The sequence below is a fragment of the Pinus tabuliformis genome, chromosome 2_2 (genome assembly GCF_031772625.1).
Source record: "Pinus tabuliformis cultivar Carrire ecotype Pingquan chromosome 2_2, CPIR1, whole genome shotgun sequence".
Taxonomy (NCBI): Eukaryota; Viridiplantae; Streptophyta; class Pinopsida; order Pinales; family Pinaceae; genus Pinus; species Pinus tabuliformis.
In genome coordinates this window covers 904,873,273-904,895,662 of record NC_142300.1, presented here as the reverse complement: position 1 = coordinate 904,895,662, position 22,390 = coordinate 904,873,273, and positions in this window count along the sequence as shown.

Sequence of the window (22,390 nt, the reverse complement as noted above, 5' to 3'; positions counted from 1 at the left end):
GAACATTGAAAGAAATAAGGAGTAGGAACATGAGAAATTTATTCATGAGTCTGCATAGGAGATAATGAAAGGAGATGGTGCAAGGGAATCCTAGAAACAAGACATTGTGCAGGTTGGGGATAATAAGAATTACTAATAGACAACAAAAGAATAAAATCCTCCCCCCCCCCCCCCCCCCCGACCCAAGGAAAAAAAGAAAAGTAACAAAACCAGTGGTTACCTAAATCCAATTATTTCTTGAAGATGACCTGGAGAAGATTAGGGACCAAGTTAAGGAGAAAATAGAAGAAGCACTTGAAAAATTAGCGTAGGAGTAGCAAAAAATACAAATAAGGATGTAGGAGTAATTGGAAAATTTGTGACAATTGTTGGAGTCTAGTAGATTTTCCATGTTACAATCGATAGGGATAGAATAGATAGAGGCACAAAGTTCACCCAAGCTGATTGAGGCAAGAATGACATAGTTGTAACAATCCTTAGTAGTAGGAGAGTGTTATGCACTGCAGATATCGCCAAAGGCAATGGAGTTCCCAACGATAGAAATGCAACAATGTACATAAGGTTTAGCCATGTGGAACTGGTATTGTCGCAGTTATAATTAGACACTTTGCATCCACTGCATCAATTTTTTACATAGGAACTATAATTCCACACAAGCACCACAACAACATACTATTACATAATAATTATAGTTCCTCACAAGAATCACAACAACAAAGTTAGGACAATTATCAACATCCCATGAAGCTCTATAGGTAGAGAAAGTACAACTAGTAGTTGAAAAGGAGCAAGTGATTTAGAGGGAAGAGAAGTTGAGGAAAGTAGTAGATAAGGTCTACAACAACCTCCCAAAGGCCCCAATGGATGTGGATACACCAACAAATGGGAAACTGGAAAATATTGGTGAGGTCATTTAGGGTCTCAAGGAAAAAGTTGTAGAATTGGAGTTACAAACAAAGTCAAGAACTCCACCAGAAGGAAAAGAACATAGGGAAAAGGAGCAAACAATAACAATGACCTTTGAGAATATCAAAGGATTAGAGGCATAATGCAATAATATGTATCAATAAGGCATGAAAATTTGGATAACATTGCAAGAAAAGGAAGAGCTAAAAGAAAGTGGCACAAAGGATTCAAATAGCCCTGGAGAAGGCACAAAGCTCAAGGAAAACTTGAACACATTGCCAATGAATGAGTGAAGGTCCGAAATGTTAGAGAACAACAACTGGCACATAAAATTGAAACCTTGTAGGATGAAGCACTAAAGGTCACTGACAAGATCATAACAACACATTAGATAGTCAAATAAGAAGTGCAAGAAGGATAAGAGAAGCTGAAGATCCCCATTACAATAGAGTTGGTAGATCAAATATTGGGGCAAGCAGAGGAAGTCAAGGTGGAGGTCGATATTGTGAGACATACCTTCAAAACGTTTGTCGCGAAGATGAAGGAAATAATGCCCTCACTAGAACATGAGAAATCTTAAGTGGCTCAAGGATGAGCCACAAGTGAATGATGGGGGCTTGTCGGAGTAGCATTTTTAGATGACAAGTTTTGGGGATTTGTGTAATGGACCATCACATAGAAGGGTATGACACAGGAAGGTTAGCTAAGGGTTAGCGCTCGAAAGTACGAAAATAAGGAAATTCATTAGGATAATTTTGTTTGTAACAACCCGAAGTAATATTTACTAACCCATAATAGTGTTTACCAACCCGTAGTTTTGGTTGGTTTGGGTCCACATGTAAACCTATAAATAAATATAGGTCGAGGATTAAAATATATACTTCTGATACACCTTTTGGTACATTTTTTTTGAGATGAAGATAGATTTTCTTGCGCTATAATGATAATTGATTTTCTAGGTGGGTGAGCCATGATGGATATGAAATTAATGAAAAAGCCACAATATTAATGGAAAGATCTATTTTCAGCCTATTTCATGTATTTGCGCAATTACTAATGGCTCATCTCTTTTTCATCATACTGCTACTTTAAATGTATGAATAATGAGTTTACTGCACATAATTAGGGTATACTTCATTTCTTTCTCTGAATGATAATAAGTAATAATATGTTAAATATGACAATTCTAGCTTAAGGTCCATGTCTCCTTCATCATTGCATTCAAATTTCTACATTTCCCCTAAATCCTTCAAGTGAAAATTTACCTACTCACAAATGTTGCCCAAAGGATCGATATCTATATAGGTTAATCTTTTCACTTGTCACATGTTTTATTCTGATCTTTTATTTACTAAGTAGCACAATAAAAGTGATGTAGAGTGACATATTTAGGCCATACATTTTGAAAGAAATGCTTGGTGGAAAAGAAAACCTTTATATCCTTAGCAAAGTATAACTCATTACTTTGACTCACTTATTTTCGGATTTGGACGCAAAGTTTCTATCCTTGGCAAATTATAGCTCATTATCTTTAATACTTTCTTCTTTAGAATTGGACTCTTATTCAAGAGTATTTCAAAGCACTGTTTGATAAGATTAAAACATTTATATCTTGAGTCAACTATAACTCTTTTTATTTAATATTTTCTTTTCGGATTTTGTCACCTTTTAAAAACTAATCAATTATTGTTTTTAGTCCCTGCCCAAAGGGCTTGTTAGGGACTATAGTAATCGGTCGATGCTTTTTGTATTAAAATTCCACGAAAACCCAGGGTTATATCATGGTGATTTCATTATTTAGCCAAATTCTGAAGTCAAAGTTTGTAAATGCTATTTTATGTGATTATTTTAACTAAAGTTTGAAGATGGTTTTAAATTCACAATCTTACTTGGCCTCTTCCCGAGGCAAGATCTGCAAATACCTTACAATAAGAGCATGTATTTACTTCCAGTTTCTCTCAAATGAAGTAATTTTAACATTGATTCATTAAATTTTAATGAACATTAAATGTTTCATGTGTACTGGTTATACTGGTTATATTATAAAGTTGTTCATTGATGAGTGAGTAGGACAAGTGGTGGTATATTGAATTTAAATGTTGCAACCTGACCGACTAGGTGGCTGATAATATGCTACTTATGAATGGTTGGGAAATCACTGCCTTCATGGGAAGAACTCTTGGGAAAGCATCACCTTCATGGGCAACACTCTTGGGAAAGCACCACCTTCTTGAGCAAAACTCTTCATACTGACTTCTTCATACTACCTTCTAAATGATTCAAAACTCTTCATACTAATGAAGAAGAAATCTTCATACATGTCTTCTAAATGCTATAGATCTCATATGCAAGCATGTATGCAGGATGAAGCAAAATATTTTAGCATCCATTTTGTGGTGGTCCATTTAAAAGAAATTAAAACTCAAATCTCCAGTTTTGGTAGGGGCCGATGGAAATTGACAGTCTTTCAACAACAACTGGGAAATGCCTGCAATGTAACTATTTCATTAAATTAAGACCTTATGTAGCATCCTCTAGATATATCCTTCCTGCAAAAGCAACCATATCTAGATGAATAAGTTATTTATATAATGTAATATCACACTCAAGAAGTAAAGGAAAAGATGATATTCAAGACATACACATCAATGAAAATCCATCATATTGGATACACTTGACTATATTAGTCTCTGGGAGAAGATCTCCAAACTTGTCGCAATGAAGAAACGTGGTTAAGCCTCCTGTTGAACAACCAGTAAGTAGGTCCTACAGTAAAACTATTTCAATCAATTAGTAGAACTAGGATTTCTTAGCCCACATCTCATTTTCATAAACTACAATGCTCTGATTATGCATAGGCATGCCCAATAGATGTCATAGATGATTAGGAAAGTGAACTTGCTCAACTTTATCCATTCCATTTGCCAAGAGATATTCCATAACAACTTGTCAAATCCTTTAACCTTTGAATCAAAGTTTGTTGACCTGATTGATCACGGGTATTATTAATTAGGTGCAAATTACAACTTGTAAGAAGGTGCAAGCATATACCACAATAGATTTTAACTTCATACATATATAGGGAAAAACAAATTCATACATTTCAATTGTTAAGAGGAAATATTTTTTAAACCTGCTAAAATTGGCATCAAATATCCATGAAATCATTTTGCAACAACATTCTTGATTTACCTCTTCCACATCTCGAGTGAATTAGGATCCATCACGGTATCAAACTGCAACTCGGTTCAATTGTAGAAATATGTTGGAAAAATTTCAAATTCATGAATCACAAAGGAATCCTTGTTTTCAATGACAATGTAGAGGCAATTTCTTTTCAAGGAGAAAGAAAAATGCATTCATAATTGACTAAAAGGACTGCATAATGTGGCTTGCTAAAGATGCAGTGATTCACTTTCATAATAGAATCTAATTTCTACTCTTGAATGCTATGAAGACCCATGTTGTAAACACAAATGACTCTAGATTGTGACTAGAAAAAAAAAACCTGGATTCAGTGATTGATTGTCAATTAAGATGCTTGAAAATACCATATTCTCTCCCATGTGCAAAGATGAGCCTAAGTGAGAGTGTGCCCACTTTAAGCACGAGGTTATGTTACGACACCATACTCCACCCTGCATACATTTTGTATTAAATAATTTATCCATTCCAATAAGACAAACGGGCCAATTCAACACATTACTCCATTTCTAATATATCCGAACTCATTGTAGGAGGTTATATGTAGACAAACTGCAAGAGTTTCTCTCCTAGAATGTTCCAACTATATGAATCATCACACAACTTATGATATTAATCTGTTACTCTCTTCACTTGGCTAACAAGTGCTCACCTAAAACAAGAAGAAACCCATTATAAAGAGCATGGATAATGAAATAACAATGACAACCCTAGATAACTGTGGATATAACAAGTTCATAAATAAATGGCTTGCCTTCATGTTAATTAGCTAGCTATTTTCTCCTGATCCAAATCCCATGTGTATATTGTAAGCCTATGGGCTTCTGTCCAGAAAAATTTCCCTAAATCACGAACTTGAGTAATCGAATCTACCACCAAATCAACCAACATCATTTGAACTTCACTCTTAATCCTTTTCACTTCACTTTACTAAGGGATGGAAAGAAACAATCACATAGAGAAAAACACATAAACATTGGTGGGTGTGGAGCCTGATTATCTTCTGTATTCAAAGGTATTGCCACTTTGGACCCCAGTTCGAAATGGGGCGGCAATGACGCCCGTAAAATATTTGTTGCAGGGGGGGCGGCTGCAACCTTTGGGGAACCCCCCCCTGGCGGGGGGTTTAGGGGGCAGCACCCCCGAAGCAAAGAATAGATGTAAAATTGCCTTGTAAAAGTATAGTAATTTCTAGTCAATCTGGGTCGTTCATTAGGCGGAGAGCTGACGGTAGAAGTTATGTTTAATTTAAGGTTTTTTGCCCTAGAATGCAACCCCTCACTATATATGAGGGAATTGTATTGTGTCTATGTAGATCTGTATTCTGAGTGAGAAAGAGAGAGGAGATTGAGAGCGAAGAGGGTGTTGCAGCGGATCTGCTGTAGGTTGTATCTCTTCAATTTGCTGGTTAATATAAAAGGAAGGACTGGCTGTTTCTCTGTGGACGTAGCCCAAACTGGGTGAACCACGCATATATGTGCCTCTCTTGCTTTATGTGTTTTCTATGTTTATATTTCTGCAATATTTTATGTGTTCCATTGCTCTGTAATATATAATTTTCTAACAACTGGTATCAGAGCCGAAGGTCTTTTTTGGCTAACAAACTCACAGGAGAGAAGGATTCCTGGTTCAAGTGGGAGCAATGGCGGAAGATGGTAAGTTTAGGGTCGAGAAATTTAATGGCCAAAACTTCTCGCTGTGGAAGATGCAAATGGAAGATTATCTGTATCAGAAAGATTTGTACCTACCATTGGGTTGAAAAACAAAGATGCTAACGAGTATGACAGATGAAGAATGGAACCTTCTCGATGGAAAGGCACTCGGAATAGTACGATTGTGCCTCGCAACGTCAGTCGCCTTCAACATTTCGAAGGAAACAACGATGGAGGGTTTGATTAAGGCATTGGTGAAACTATATGAAAAACCCTCAGCCTCAAATAAGGTATTTCTTATGAAGCGTTTATTTAATATGAAGATGTCGGAAGGTGGATCTGTTGCAGACCATTTAAATGATTTTAACTCTGTTACAAGTTAGTTAAGTTCTGTAGGGGTAAACTTTGATGATGAAGTTAGAGCTCTGTTATTCTTGTGCTCATTGCCAGAAAGTTGGAATGGTTTAGTAATGGCCATTAGTAACTCTGTTTCTAGCTCTAGTACTTTAAAGTTTGATGATGTTGTCGGTGCTATCCTTAGTGAGGAAATGCGATGGAAAAGCTTCAGTGAGACATCGGGTAATGCCTTGAGTGCAGAGTCTAGGGGAAGAAAAATGGAAACAGGAAAGAGCTCAGGATATCACAATAAATCAAGGAAAGGCAGATCCAAGTCTAGATCGGAGACAGTGTGCTGGAAATGCGGAAAGAAAGGACACCTAAAAAAAGGTTGTAGATCTCGAAAGGGAAAAGAAGGAGATGCACAACAAGAAAACAATCATGAAGCAAATGTGACAGGTGAGGTGTTACAAGATGCTTTGATTCTTTCTTTCGAAAATATTACTGATTCCTGGGTGGTAGATTCAGGGGCCTCATTCCATGCCACACCTGATAAGAAATACTTTCATGACTATGTTCAAGGAGATTTTGGACAAGTCCATTTGGGTGATGATAAACCCTGTAAAATTGTTGGAATGGGTAAGGTTCTTGTAAAACAGCAGAATGGAAACCAATGGCTGCTAAAGGAGGTAAGGTTCCAGATCTGAAGAAAATATGATTTCAACAGGGCAATTAAGTGGTGAAGGTTGTGTGACAACTTTCACAGATAAAGCTTGGAAGGTGACCAAAGGAGCCCGGGTAATAGCAAAAGGCGAAAAGGTTGGTACATTGTATTTATGCAATGGTATTTCTAACTCTGTTAATGCTTTAACTTCCAAAGGAGCAGATGCAGCATTATGGCATCATAGGCTCGGACACATGAGTGAAAAGGGGATGAAGATTCTTCACTCAAGGAATTTGTTGCCGGGTTTGAATAATGTTGATTTGGACTTCTGTGAGAATTGCATTTATGGAAAACATAAGAGAGTTAGATTTCTCAGAGTTGGTAAAGAAAAGAAGAGCGAAAAATTAGAGCTTGTGCATACAGATGTATGGGGACCTGCTCAGGTATCAACTCTCGGTGGCTCTCATTATTATGTTACTTTTATTGATGATGCAACTAGAAAAACTTGGATTTATTGTATTAAGAATAAATCTGATGTATTTGATACTTTCAAGAAATGGAAAGCTTTGGTTAAGATTGAGACAGGAAATAAATTGAAGTGTCTCAGATTAGACAATGGAGGTGAATATTGCAGCAATGAGTTTGATAGGTACTGTTCAGAGCATGGAATTCGCAGAGAAAAGACAGTTCCAAGAACACCACAAGAAAATGGTGTGTCAGAAAGGATGAACAGAACAATCATGGAGCATGCAAGGTGCATGAGATTGCATGCAGGATTGCCTTTACAATTTTGGGCAGATGCTGTAGATACTGTTGTTTATCTAATAAACAAAGGGCCTTCAAATTCATTGGATGGTGGTGTTCCAGAGGAAGCATGGACAGGTAAAAAGGTAAACTACTATTTTTTAAAGCCTTTTGGTTGTGAGACCTTTGTCCATATTAATAAAGAAAATAGAAAAAAGCTTGAGGCAAAATCAAAGAAATGTACCTTTATTGGATATGGTGTTAATGATTTTGGTTATCGCTTATATGATTATGAAAATCACAAAATCATTAGGAGCAGAGATGTAATATTCAATGAAAAGGTCTTGTATAAGAATCAGTTGCAGGAAAAGAAATAGGAAAAAGAAAACAAGGAATACACAATTCTTGATGAGATCACTGAAAAAGTAAAGGTGCCTAAAAATAATAATAATCAACAACCACAACAACAGCAACAGGCACCCCAAACACCTGAAAGTGGTGTTAGAAGATCTACCAGGATAAGTATACCCCCTGAACGATACTCTCCTTCATTATATTATTTATTGTTGACTGATTTTGGTGAACCCGAATGTTATGAAGAAGCAATGCAGATTGAAAGCAGGAAGAAGTGGGAGCTAGCCATGGAAGAAGAGATGGACTCCTTAATGCATAACCAGACTTGGGACTTAGTCAGGTTGCCTGCAGGTAAAACTACATTGCAAAATAAATGGGTTTACAGGCTGAAGGAAGAAGATGGAGGAAAACAGAGGTACAAAGATAGACTTGTGGTAAAGGGGTTTGCACAGAAGAAAGGTATTGATTTTGATGAAATATTTTCTCCTGTTGTTAAAATGACTTCAATCAGAACTATTCTAAGTCTAGTAGTAGCTGAAGTTTTGCATCTTGAGCAGTTAGATGTAAAGACAACCTTTCTCCATGGGGATTTGGAGGAAGAGATATATATGCAGCAGCCACAAGGATATGAGGTAAAAGGGAAGGAGAAACTAGTGTGCAAGTTGAAGAAGAGCTTGTATGGCTTAAAACAGGCTCCAAGGTAGTGGTATCTAAAATTTGACAAGTTTATGTCTGAACAAGGTTATACTAGATGTCACTCTGATCATTATGTTTATCTGAAAAATAAAAATGATGGCAGCTATATTATATTGTTATTGTATGTAGATGGCATGCTTGTTGTAGGGTCTGACACGCAGGAAATAAGTGTGCTTAAAAGAAAATTGGCAAATTCATTTGCAATGAAGGATTTGGGAGCTGCAAAACAAATCCTTGGTATGAGAATAACTAGAGACAAGGAAAATCGCAAACTAACATTGTCTCCGAATGAGTACATACAAAAGGTGTTGAAAAAATTTAATATGCACAATGCAAAACCAGTTAGTACACCTTTTGCTAGCCATCTTAAACTTAGTAAGGAAATGTGCCCAAAGGCCTAAGAAGACATCGATTATATGTCTAAAGTTCCATATGTATCAACAGTTGGAAGCTTAATGTATGCAGTCTGCACAAGGCCTGATATTGCACATGCAGTGGGAGTTGTAAGAAGGTACATGAACAATCCAAGAAAGGAACATTGGATGGCAGTGAAATAGATTCTCAGATATTTGAAAGCTACCACAAATCAAGCATTATGCTTTGGTGGTTCAAACATTTCTCTCAGGGATATGTTGATGTAGATATGGCAGGTGACAAAGATAACAGGAGGAGCACTACAGGATATGTATTTACTATAGGTGGAACAACTGTCAGTTTGGTTTCAAAAATCCAAAGTGTTGTTGCACTTTCAATAACAGAAGCAGAGTATGTTGCTGCTACAGAGGCTAGTAAAGAAATGATTTGGTTACAAAGGTTTATGGGTGAATTGGGTAAGGAGCATGATATGGGCACGTTATACAATGATAGCCAAAGTGCCATTCATCTTGCAAAGAACTCAACATTTCATTCTAGGACTAAACATATACAGCTCAAGTACCATTTCATACAATTAGTGTTGGAAGATGGAGAGTTGAAGCTGGAAAAGATACATACTAGCCAGAATCCTGTAGATATGCTAACAAAAGTTGTAACCAGGGAGAAACTGAGAATATGCTCAGTTTCAATTGGTCTTCAAGTATGATGAAGAAGATGAGAAATAGCCAGGTCCAAAGAGGAGTCATTGTCCAACAAATGAAGTAGCGGTGGAGTTGCTATAATCAGTCTCCAAGTGGGAGATTGTTGGGTGTGGAGCCTGATTATCTTCTGTATTCAAAGGTATTGCCACATTGGACCCCAGTTTGAAATGGGGCGGAAACGCCACCTGTAAAATATTCGCTGCAGGGGGGGTCCAGGGGGGGTGGCTGTGACCTTTAGGGAGCCCCCCCCTAGCGGGGGGTTTCGGGGGCAGCGCCCCCGAAGCTAAGAATAGATGTGAAATTACCTTGTAAAAGTATATTAATTTCTAGTCAATCTGGGTTGTTCATTAGGCGGAGATCTGATGGTAGAATTTATGTTTAATTTAGGGTTTTTTGCCCTAGAAGGCAACCCCTCACTATATATGAGGGAATTGTATTGCGTCTATGCAGATCCGTATTTTGAGTGAGAAAGAGAGAGGAGATTGAGAGAGAAGAGGGTGTTACAAAGGATCTGTTGTAGGTTGTATCTCTTTAGTTTGCTGGATAATATAAAAGGAAGGACTGGCTGTTTCTCCATGGACATAGCCCAAACTGGGTGAACCACGTATATCTGTGTCTCTCTTGTTTTATGTGTTTTCTATGTTTAAATTTATGCAATATTTTATGTGTTCCATTGCTCCGTAATATATAATTTTCTAACAAACATATCAATAATCACTCATCACATCAATCAAGAGAATACAAGAGGAAAACATAGTAGTAGGTTCCCATACACCTAATATATAGCTCATACATATTTCCCCAGACCAAAAAACTCTTGCATAGAGAGAAAACACATGAATCTATATTTTACAATGTTATCATCAACACAATCAATTAGAAACTATGAAACATAAACTAATAAACTTAATGAAATATCAGAGAAGAGAAAGAAAGCTTCACGGTACAAAACCAACACTTGTTTTTCCTACCTACCTGGGGAATAGCCGAGACAAACTAAGCAGTACAGAACCAACACAACTTGTTCCTACCTGGGCTAGAATGGCTCTGAGAGAGAAAGAAGAAGCACTAGCCTAGCTGGGGACCGGCCTGCCAATACTCACTGCACGAGAGACCTCATAACCCCCTTCCAATCAGAGATGCACCAAACCCCACCAGTACAAGACCACCTATCCAATCAGGACCCTAGAATCCATTGGGTAAAATGCAACATGTGTTGCTTCTGAAACGAGTGAAACTGAAACACCGTAAGCTATAAACACTTAAGGATATGCTACCTCCACCCCGAATACTGACTAAGATGCTTGTACAAATGATTTATATATGTGATACCACTAATTAGTATGAGTGTTCTCATATTGTGTTCTATGCCACGAGAAACCTTCAGGCCTTATTTGACTCAACTATTTAGACTTGCTTTAGGAAGCCACTGTCTCCTTCATCTCGTTGCACTCGTGGTATCTCCACAATGACTGGGAAGAGTTGGTTGAAGGTATCCTGCCAAGGCCAATACCTTGAAACAGCACAAGGATATAGGAGGGAAATTTTACTGATAACCTCATGTTTTGATTCTCACTTCGCCTTTCTATAGCCCCTATTATTATTATTATTGAGATTTCAAATGGGAACCTGGATAGAACAAAATCTAATGCCGATTCAGTAATTGCGATAAAAAGAACTCCATTTTCAATTGAAACGCGATGGAATAAGTAGTTAAGTGTTCCTAAATCTGATTAACAAGCTATTGTTACTAATAATTCCGACTGTGATAGACTCTTGCAGCATCTCTAGAGGCGAAAATGTGAGGGCCGGCAAGCACATATGAGTTTCTTCTTCCATATTTTCCAGAGAATGAAACAAATCCTGAAGTAACTGTTGTTGTTGTGGTTTCCATAAAATGGCATTGTTACAATTTTTATTTTCTCTTACCACGTGGTCGTCTTCGTCGGAGGCATGAAGACAAGTTTCATTTTCTTTGACCACATCGTTTCTTATGCTAGGTGTAAGTGTGTGTCATTGGGCTTACTATTGAACCATTTGAAGGGGCTTACTCAAAGTAATAAAAGACTTAATCAACTAACTCACTTGCTTAATATAAAACATGTGGTCGGGAAAGAGAAGCTCAAAGTATGTGATGTTGTATATATTACTCCGATGTTGTATATTCGGTAACGAAGGAAACATACCCTTCCCCCTTCGCATGGTTCCATAAGTCAAAGAAAAACATGGGGCTGTTTAAAACATCACCGAAGGATCAATAGAAACATTTTATTATACATGAAGAATCGAGGCACATACATAAATACATACATAATGAGTACCAACATCGAGAGGATCACCTCTTGGATCGAGTAGCAGATCAACTGTTGAATCACTGCTTGGATTGGCTGCATCAAGGACTAAAATCGTAAGATGATTGGAAAAACAAGCGTCTCATATATAGAGTCTGATGGTACGATCGTGTCAACACTCGTATTGCTAAAGATGTCACTTGTTTCCCATGTTTTTTATTCCCATGTTGCGCATATAGAAGTGAAACAAGCACACTAGATACCCTAGCCTCTTTGAAGTTCTTGTTTAGGTTGACTTGATAGAATGTCTGTAAAGATCAGGCCATACTTACAATTGGGGGAAGTCACCAAAAGAGGAGTTTGGTTCCTAGGGTAGTTGTTGTTGAGTATTCCCTCAAGCATTACATCCGTAAGTGGTTGGGAAGACGGCATGCCGAAGTTTTAACTCTTTTTTCACCATGCATAAAGCTAGTTATGAATCAGTTCACCTCAAGGGCTTAGTTAACCTGATGGCGACAGTTCAATAACCAAGCTGAGTAACCCACTCCCTACTCAGGGCAGGGACTAGCTTCCATGCAACCTCCGTTGTTTTAACTTGGATTTGTTTTAACATGGATTTGTTTTAACTTGGATTTGTTTCCTACAATCTTTGGATAGCATAAAAGGCAGAAAAGGTCTCCCAAATGCACACGTCTTTGAACTTGAAATCGTATTCCTAATTCATGGTAGTGGTCACATACCAAGTTTTAACCAATAAATATATGATAAGTCGATATTATGTCTTTCATATGCAGAGTAAAGAAGATGATGTGAATACTAGTGATTGGCATGTCTAACTAGGGCCTAAATTCAATAATAAAAGAGAGGATTTTATTAAATATATAATGCATAATATTACATTGCAACCTTGTTGCTTAGCCATATGAGACTTTGGATTTGATAATGAGGTATTGACCTTGCGATAAACAAAAGAATGAGTTCCATCTCAGGGACCTCTGGTCTGATTTCAAGACTATAATAAGCTCACATATTTATATCTAGTTTTCCTATGACAAACTGTAAAATGGCATAACCTATAATGTTTGGCCTCTTTTTATAGATAAAAAGAAAAGTGAAGCCCTACTAAGTAAGGCTAAAGTCCCATGGAAGGAGCTTGCATTTTTTTAAACAATACTTGATGGGACAAAAAGGAGTAGGTGACCCAGGGAAAATGTACCTATGTCCACATATCCTTCCTTGAGCTGAAGGGCAACCAACCAATTTTATTTTGTTGACCATATGTTTCCTACAAGCATTGGATACCAAAAAAAACACATAAAATGGTTCTCGAATGCACACATGTATTTGAACTCGAAGCCGTATTCCTAATTCATGGTAGCGGTCAACCTTCCATCGTGTTGATAGCTTGACATGCCTTTTTGTCTCTATACCTCTAAAACATAGAAGCTTTGTTTGACAATTTCCAAATTAGACAAATTAGTCTTCTAGGATGAAAAGGAAAAGTGAGTACCATCCATCTTACTAACAAGCCATTTTGTCTTTGCAACTCTAAGATAACCAAACTTAGTTTCACTCTAATATAAAAAAATAAAAATTCAATCTATTTTACTATTAGAACTTCAACTATGCACCCATGATGTATATCTATTGATAAATAAAACACTACTTGTTACCTGCTTAGGATTGTTTCATATTTCTGGACTTCGATCCAAAATCATTCAACATATTTAGTTCATTTATTGTGTTAATATGTCCATTAATCTCTATAAAGAGAATTTTTATTAGAGTGTGAGAATCTATCAACACATACAATCTTACACATTGTTATTAAAAGATTTTAAATTAAGTTTTTCTATTGACAACGTTGTGAAATTCCTCATGTAGCAAGTATGTAAGGCTATGGTCCCATGGAAGGAGCTTGCATTTTTTTAACAATACCTGCTAGACAAAAAGGAGTGGACGACCCAGGGAAAATGTAACTATTTCCACATCTCCTTCCCTGAGCTGAAGGGAAACCAACCAATTTTATTTTCTTGACCTTATGTTTCCTATAAGCTTTGAATAGAAAATATCTCACTAAACCATCCTTGACTTATAGTTTTCATGCTCATTTGATGCTTTAAATCACAAGATCAAAAAAATAGATGACATATTTACGTATGTCTGAGGAACCACAACACTAAATCAATTGTATGCTCAAGTATATCATCCTCCATGAATAATAACCAAGCATGCCATGCACAAATCTTTGAGTTTTTTCATAATTGAAAGTACCTGCATACTATATTTAATCTGTTAATTTGATACAACATCCATTACTACATCGAAATTTCACACCACTACTGCAAAAACTAAGTTCCATCTCAGGAACATCTGGTATGATTTCAGGACTATAATAAGCTCTCATATTTATATCTAAAGTTTTAGGATTAACTTCAAAATTGCTTGACCTATAATGTTGGCCTCTTTGGATTCGGTTATGTTGTCACTCATGGTAAGGCTTCAACACATTCTTATATGTATGACTCTAGATTGAATAGGTATATTATTCTTCCATTTTGTAAGTGTATTAGGTCTGACTCCATTGAATGTTAGTGTACAACCCTTAGTATAACTTGGAATATTGGCTTGGTTGGAATCTCCCTCAAACTTATATGAGATTTACACTTGAAATAGTCGATATCAATAGAACTAGAAATTAGAAAGAAACCCATTACATCCAACTCTGAATTTTCGATAATGGCATCTACTGGAATTTGGGAGATTGTGTCCTTAAGTTTTTCAAATTGATTTTCACTTACATTTGTTTATCTATTCATTTTCTTCAGCATCCATTCAATTTCAAAGCACTTGAAAGCTTGTTAATCCAACTACAAAAGTTTGCGCTCTTATGAATTTTCTATGAAGAAACAAATTTTTCAAACACTGCAAGTCTATTTTTCTAGAAAATACTCTTTAATTTAGAGTTTTCATACATTCAAAAGGGGCCAATTTAGAAATATGAGCTCATGGATTTGTTTCAAAACTGGAAGTTTTCATTTTTATTTTGATTTTACAAGGGGATAATTTAGGAATGTAATGCACATTCTTCATCTAAGATCTTGGAGGGAACATGCTATAAATTTGTTAGCATGTATACTCTACATTATCCTCCCTCATTTAGAAACTTTGAATTTTCTAGTTCAAAATCACTTGTTGTAGCTACTTGGCTCTATTTAAGTAAATTAGTATTTGTGATACAAATGTTGTAGGTGTTATAATTCAGATAGTTGAAACATAGATGAAAGCTCATTATGAGATTGAATTTGGATATTACACTGAATAGCAATTTCATTATTCAATCATTTAAGGAACAAAAAAAGAACTTGGCACAAAATGTATATTAAGATTAACCATTCAAATTTAAAAGATATCATGTATATTGAAATTATGAAACATTCAATAAAATACTCTTAATTGTAGAGACAATTATTTTAGCAATGAAACCATCTGGAAATTATAATCCATGATATTCTTAAGGTGAAAATTTGTGTTTCAATGTATTTTACAATTTATAGAATCCAAAAAACGAGATCTATTTGATATGATCAAATTCTATTCATTTTTATTTTCATTATAGTGAACTTATAGAATGCGTTAACATGTTAATTATATCCTAAATGCTACTCTTTCTGACCATCCTAAATGCTACTGTTTTCGACCCTACTGCTTTAAGGTGTTTTCTTTGCAACAAGTGGTGCAATTGCTAGTATTATTTGTTAATAATAATTTAAGTTGCTCCAACGAATTACTATTAACATCTTAATTGCATTTTAAGTTGAAGAGATTTTATTTAGAATTATAAAATTGATGTTATATATGAACTACTTATTAAAATAAACATATATATATATATATATATAAACATATATATATATATATATATATATATATATATATATATATATATATATGATTTTTTAATTGTTATATAGATATGTATGTATTAATAATAAATAGTTTTATAATTTTTGGATACATGTTGTTTTTTCCAATATGTTTGTGCTTTAAATAATATATTTTAAAAGGACATAAAATGAATTATACATTACGTAATATTAATAATAATGTTTTTATATGCTATATGTCAATTTCATATTAAGTATAGAGTAATGAAGAAAATTGCTTATCTCTTTCATACTAGAAATAATAATTATTATTATTTTTACTTTCAATTTATTTATTTATCTATAAAAAATTATTGTAAAATTGAAGTGAAAATTGAAATATTTTATTTATGGTTGAAATTGATTTTTTTGGTTATTATTATTTTTTTAACTTGTTAATATAAATATTATTTTATTATTTTTAGATATAACAATACGGGACAACATCTCCCTCATGCTAGAATGCAAAGCTCAATCCAAAAATTACCAAATTTCTAACATTAAATTTTTTACATAAATTACTTTGTTTAATATATTAAAGAAATATTATCAATTATTTTAATTTTGAATATAAAAATGAAGAAACTTCCACACACACACACACACACACACACACACACACACACACACACATATATATACTTAAAAATATATATTTTTAAAATATCATCTATTCAAGCTTTATACCACATTATGATCAAGGATACAACTCCATGAAATCTAGTATTTGCAAAATATCATACATTGTCTTTGTTTTCAATATACATTTTATGATAACAATGTCATGGAAGAACAAATTATAAATATATCATAAATTTGGAAGTCTGTACACTCCATAAAATGCTTTTTTTTTTGAGGTACCATCCATTGCCAAGCTTTATCCCACATAATTATCAAAATAACTCCATTAAATCCAACCAACTCTAATGCAATTAATCAGACATGTTCATCAAATTGATTTAGTCATCATCTTTAGTAACATTGACACAAATTGTAACATCTCTTTCTTTATTATTCTCTATTTTCTTGTATGGTTGTAAAGGATAACCACATAGGCACTTATTCCCTTGAAATGAGGTCGTATTGAAAGTGTCAAATTGTGTTCCTTGTGGGATTTTCTCACACAGTCTATTATATGACACATTTAAAGATGCCAACTTGGTTAATTTAGAGAGTCATTGAGGAATATCTCCAGTCAAATCTAGCTGCTCCAAACTAGATATCTCACCAAGAGATGCAGGAATTTTCTCTTCCAAATAGTTTCCACATAAATTCAGCAACCTCAAGTTACTCAGATTCCTATACTTAAGGTATTTTTCCAATAAAATTGTTGTTGGAGAAGTTCAATATGGTATTTGCCAACAATACATATGTTATAATATACTCAACTTCCTTGACATCAATTTGCACGCTCTCATATAATGTACCATCACTTAGAAAACCTGAGGTTGCGATACTAAATCCTTGGAGTCTCCCAAGCTTAGAAGGTAAATTTCCACTAAAGTTATTATTGGATAAATCCAACCATTGTAAATGAGAAAGATTTGTGATCCATGGAGAAACACCACCTTCAAGTTTATTATAACTCACACTTAAAACTCTTAACGTCTGAAAAGTTGTTAGATATCTGGGAAGTTCACCGATAAATTTGTTTCTCCTTAAATCAAATAGTGCAAGCTCTGTACAATTGGCCAATCACAGAGGCAAGGCGGTGAGCTTAAGTCAATTGCAGATTCCCTGAATATTCGGGAATCTGACGGTGCGGTCAATTTTTTGGCCGCGCCCATGTCTGTCAGATTTCCAAATATTCAGGGAATCTGGAAATCTGCAATCGACTTAAAGATGGTCGAGGCAAGGTACCAAAGAATCTATTAGAATGAGCAGAAAAATATCAAGCACCACTGGAAACTCTATGTCTAGATGTCCACTAAGTTTGTTATCAGACACACTTATCCGACTTAGCATTTCACAGTTTCGTAAAGATGTGGGAATCGTTCCATTCAACTGGTTTTTTCAATACTCCATTCCACTGGTTTTTAGATAAATATAATATCCTTAGATTGACACATCTGCCAATATCTTCTGAGATTGTTCCAATAGGTTCGTTTTCGAACAGCAACAAATACATCATCACTTTGCAATTCCCTTATAGATACAGGAATTCCTCCCCTCAACTTATTGGAATATAGATATAGAGTTGTTAAGTTCTGCAATGAATCCAATTCCACTAGAATTCTTCCAGTCAAGTTGTTGAAATATAGATGTAGGTACTGTAAGTTGTGCAGTGAACCTAATTCCACTGAAATTCTTCCACTGAAGTTATTGGAACTTAGAGACAAGAACTCTAACCTCGGTAGCAATCCCAATTCCACTGGAATTCTTCCAATCAACTTGTTGGAACTTAGAGACAAAATCTCTAATTTCTGCAGCAAGCCCAATTCTCCAGGACTAAATGACTAAATTATTATGTGAAAGATGGAAAGTATTCAATGAGGAAATATTGCCAAGAGATGGCGGAATTTCTCCACTGAAGTTGTTGGAACCTTTATCCACTACAACAATCCCAATTCCACTGGAATTATTCCAATCAAGTGGTTGGAACCTAGAAATAGGCACTTTAGGTTCTGCAGCAGACCCAATTCCATTGGAATTCCTCCTGTCAAGTCGTTGGAAGAAAAAGCAAGATTCGATAACCGCGTACAATTTCTTAGAGATGGAGGGATGTGACCACTGAGATTGTTATAATAAATTTACAATTCTCGCAGAGATGTGCAATTGCTCAGAGAAGTTGGATACTAATTCAATGTCTTCCACCTTGAAAGTGGAGTATCCTTCCCATGGAGACTCGAGACAATATGGTCTCGAACTCCCTCAAGGATGATCCGTCTCGCCTTCGCCACACACTTCTTCCACTCAGCCAACTCTTGTGCATTAGTTGAAGTTGGCTTTGGGATTTCTTAATCAATGAATTCCTTCAAGCCATTGTCTTCTAATACAGCCTCCATTCTATCTTTCCATGCTATGTAATTCGAGCTACCTTCCAAGGCATACTCGAGTCTCAAGCCATAGAATGCCATTGGCCAACCTTGAAGTATGATATGAATTTGATTTGCACCTGCAACCCTGAACTTCAAACTTCGAATTCTCTTCTCAATATACTGTTCATAGCTCTGACACCATGTAGAATTTTCTACAAATCCAGCTCTGATACCATGTAGAAAATTCTACAAACCTGGCTCTCATACCATGTAGAAAATCTGTGTAGGTTAACCCGATAATGCAATATAAATCAAAGTAGAATACTATAACCTACTTCTACTATCAATTTGTGGAAGCTTAAAGATCGAGCTGAACAATATAACTAGAAGAAGAAGAATCAATGCACAATACACATGAAAATACTTTAGGGAAAGCCTCAGCTAAAAACCCCATTATCTGTATTATCATACAAGGTGGAAATACATAGGAATTTTACAAAGCCTTAGCTCTCACAACTAGCCAGCTCTCAATACAATCCTCACAGATGCTCACAGACAACCTTGGCTTCTCTCAAGCCTTCCTCTCTACCCTCCAAGTTCCTATTTCCTTGCGCTATTCCTCTGGGATGATGTCCTCCAACCAAGTGTAACACTGCTCTCACACACTGTCAGAACTGCGTAATCCTCAAGAAATGATTCCTTGACTGCATGCATGAGTTTCCTTTAGAAGAAAACACATGCAACTGATAGTACATTGTCCTTGTCTTTAATCTCAACCGTGTCTTTCTCATAGTAGACATGCATGAGTTTATAATGAGGGAATCTTCAGTTAGTTGGAGTACACTAGTTGAGTGCATGCATGCATCAACTGACTATAAACTCTCACCATTAGTTCATCAAACAGTTTGGAACTAATTTAACTAGACTTAACTCAGTAAACCGAGTTAACTAATTACAACTTAATTATAACTCAATCTTATCTCCTTAATTTAAGGGATAACTCTTGCATGACTTCATAAAGACTTCTAACTTGAAATTCTCCAACTAATTAATTCAAAATGAATTAATTAATTATTTAACTCACAATTTAATTCAATGACAAATTAAATTGGAATATTCTTGTTGCCGCATTTCAACAAAGTCATCTCTAATGTGGTTTGAAACCTCCAGCACCAACAAGGATCGGATCTGACCCTAGTTACTTCTTCTAATTCTTGATGTTATATTTAGTCATTCAACCCATGTCTTTCACTTTTAGTAGTTTAATTTATTTTAATTGATTTGAACTCAACAATAATAGTTGTTGACATTTTGATAAGTCTCGACTATTATCCATTATCAACAATATTAGTTTGGCTAAAACAAATTGTGATAAGAAATAACATAGATAACATTTATATTCTTATATAAAATCATTTTGAAACCATACAATTTCAAATTTAACAAAAATAAATATTATATAAAATATAAAACTACATTTTACATACTTGTACTTTTTTTACAATGAAAAATATGAAATGTGTTCTATGTATTCATAGTAAAAAAACAATATTATTATTTTAATTTATAAAAGTTAAAAATAATTATTTCAAAAATATATTTATAATATTTGAATTGAATTTTATTGCACGATATATTCATTCCAAACGAACAACATATTTATAATAAGCCAAGTTCAGACAACATACTAGTTCCGTTTTCATTGAAAGTTCTTTGCGCTATGTTTCATAGAAATATAGCAAAATAACTTAAGAACTATGTAAAATATAATTTTCAATTTAAACGATTATAAGTTAATTTTGTAAACAAATATAGACTTATATAACATGATTGATAAACAATACTAAAATAATTCAAGGTTTTATAATTATGTACCAGTAATGACATTCAAGATTTTATAATTATGTAACAGTAATGTAATTCAAGATTTTATAATTATATTATATGTAGAAAATCATAATATTGACCGATACAGTAAAAAGCGGAAATTACGCGTTCTTACTGCCCAGTAATACACGGCCCAACACGTGAATTTCAACCTATGTTTCTTCCGGTCAATTCGGCCCGAAATGAGCGGGAAACCCCTCAGGACAACTGACAGAAGCGGAATTTTATGGGACACAACGAAATTCCAGAAGCGGAATTTACCAAATTGTGTGGGTTTGAAGCTAATTGAGAAATTATATACACAATTTTAAGGTGCCTTGTATTGGACGCATGATAATGGGTTACCTAGGGAACAAGGTGGGACATGTTAATGACTAATTTCTATTGTGATGTTACTTTTACCACTAACAAAAGGTACTCCTTTAGTGTTTTTATTTCTACTCCCCAACAATTCATTTCAAATAACTAACAAGCTATTGCTTAGTGACAAAGTGAGAAACGCTAAATATTCATTGAATTTTTAACAATATTGTATTATTAATAATTGTAATTGAAGTAAAAATTTAATATTTTGTTTCAAGGTAGTGTTTCAATTAGTATGTTTTGTGTTAGACAACTTTATATTATTTTTTAACTTAGTAATTGGAGAACTCACAGTAAAAACCATTTCCCAACAGGGATCCATCATCACGACTTCTTTGAATGATGAAAGCAGAAGAACGACTTCTTTGAATGATGAAAGCAGAAGAGCTTGAATGACCTCATTCAAGCTCTTCTGCTTTCATCATTCAATGAAGTCGTGATGATGGATCCTGTTGGGATTTGAAACATTGACGAAAAATGGTTTTTACTATGGGTTCTCCAGTTACTAAGTTAAAAGATATAAATCACAGAGGTCTTAAATCCAAAACCTTATATTATACATGTAGCCACTTGGCCTCTGGGAAAAAGCATGGTGATGAACTCAGAAAGAATTTTGATGTCTTATAAATACTCAAGAATATATACTTTTCCCATCTTAATAATTATTGAGAGAAATCACTTGAATCTATTTTGTAGCATGAGTAAGTTTTGAATTAAAAAATTTGCACCTTCAAATATATTCCTGGCATACTAAACCTGGCATAGTAATGAAATATTATGAACACATTTTTTCTTTTAAGAGAAGCAAGATGCTGGTACAACCTTAGGTGAAAGAGATATGTCACATGTATTTTTTTATCTCTAGAGGTTTGCACCTGAGTTTTCTTTGATCCCTTTAGGTGCTTAACACGTTGAAGGTTAAGATGGATATATGATACCTTTTAATTTAGAGGTTAGAGTAAATTGAAGTTTCAAATTTATGTTCTAATGGATGTATTTTTTTTCTTCTTAGATAGTATCACTGTACTGAGGTTGGTAGTCTAAGTTGATATGATGATAAACTCTGGAAATATAGTTATTTAGGGATATGAATTGCCACATTTTTTTCCATTATGGTGATAAAAATAAGCTCTTATAAAAATGATAGGGAGGCACTACCAAAGAAAGATAGGGTAGGCATATTTGATTCATAAAAATGGTGTGTTACATATGTCAGGAAGCTGCAGTTGGTGTTAGCGGGGAATATTTTCTATATTATAAGATGTCACACCAATAACAAATAGTGCCTTTATAAATTCTTAAACCCATAATGA